Here is a 1,688-nt window from a genome sequence, read left to right as displayed (position 1 = left end):
TCTTGAAAGTTCTCTAACAATAAACTTAGAGCCATGAATTTGCTGTCTGGCCCTTAACTCACATGTTTAATCATCTCTTAGTTTTTTAATAGCAGTAAAGAACTGGGTATGAGCCTTGTATACTTAAATGTGTTGTATAGGCACAGTGCTCCTGGGAATAACCCAAATACTCCATTTGATTTCACACAAGAAAACTACAAGACAGAAGCAATAGTAAAAAAACTACCCAGAAGTGCACAGAGCAGCAGCTGTGCTTCCAGTCCTGGATCTAGCTCAAATGCAGAATGGATGGCTGCCTATCTCCCCTATGAACAAGGTGGCAGAAGTTTTATAAGTACCTCCAATGAGAGTATATGAAGTAGCTACATTTTATACAATGTGTATAAATGGGATGTACCATAATCAAGTCTGCACTGCTACACCTTGCATGCTTTCAAATTCTCACAGCATCCTGGAGACCCTTCAGAGAAAGCTAGGGATAAAGTTGGAGAGACAACACCTGACAAACTTTTCACTCTTACAGAAGTTAGGGGCCTGTGTAAATGCACCAATGGTTCAAATAAATAGCAACTACTGTGAGGATCTGACACCCAAGGATATTGAAGAGATTATTGATGAACTCAGAACTGGGAAAGTTCCAAAGCTGGGGCCAAGGAGTGGTCACTTTTGTTGTGAGCCAACCTTACTTCTTTGACTGAAATACTCAAACAACCTGGCTTCGGTGTGCAAGCAGGCCTTTAACTTTTATTCAACTGTAAAAATGTCACTGGAGAAATAAAATATAAAATTATCTTAAAAATAAATTTATATCAAACAAAATCTAAACTTGTATCTGTACTGGTAATTCTGTACTGAAGTAAAAGATTATAACTTTAGCTTATTATTTCTACCAAATGAGATTATGGTTGTACAATAAATTCCAGTTAATTCCTCACAATTAAATTACGGTCATTTCTAAATTCTCTAGAAAGACAACCTTAGAATAACCACTTTTAGCCTCCCAAAGTTTAGGGAATTGGGGCAACATCTCTTCAATAACTTCTTCAAGCTGTAGGTGGATATTCAGATATCCTTGGGGATGGGAGGTTGGGAAAATGGAATGAATGTTGTAGCCTGGTGTTTATCTTGACTAAACCCAGATGAAAGTTCTTGAGATCAGGAATCCAAGCAGGTGCATTCGGCAATATATAATTCTAAAAAGAAGTTTAGAATTGAGATATCTTTTGGTTTGATTCTGTTGAATTTAGTTTTTCAGGAGGTCTACCCTTATCAAATCCAATCAATATAACTCTGGAAGGTGTCCAAAGCCTAACCACCATTTTTAAAACCACAAAGACAAATTTTGTCCCAAAACACTGTGTTCTTTAGTCTGTAACCAGAAAAGCTTGTATCTTGCACTCTCTCTCAGAAAAAATAATATAACAAGACTTAAAATCACACCCATTTTGAAAATTAAAACATTTTTTTAAAAAAGAAGTAAGCTAAACAATACTATATGAGCCTGTTTAGGCTTCTGTCATGCCAGGGAATTAACCCAAAATTCCTGTGGAGCCCACGTTAAGAGAAAATGAGCCTCCTGTTGTGGTAAATATCAAATTTAACCACAAACCCTCACTAGCTGGCATTGTGGAACCATATTGCATTCGTGGGTTAATTCATAAAACAATTTAATCACATTTTTAAAATAC

At 36.3% G+C, this 1,688-nt stretch overlaps 1 pseudogene; it reads left to right on the top strand.

Annotated features, from left to right (window-relative positions):
• The first annotated feature begins 307 nt into the window (after window positions 1–307).
• Window positions 308–741, top strand: Ndufv2-ps1 (NADH:ubiquinone oxidoreductase core subunit V2, pseudogene 1; annotated as a pseudogene).
• Window positions 742–1,688: the final 947 nt, after the last annotated feature.

Source organism: Rattus norvegicus, chromosome X, assembly GCF_021556685.1.
Source record: "Rattus norvegicus strain SHRSP/BbbUtx chromosome X, alternate assembly SHRSP_T2T, whole genome shotgun sequence".
Taxonomy (NCBI): Eukaryota; Metazoa; Chordata; class Mammalia; order Rodentia; family Muridae; genus Rattus; species Rattus norvegicus.
The sequence above is the reverse complement of the archived record's forward strand: the minus strand, read 5'-3'. Positions and strand labels throughout refer to the sequence as shown.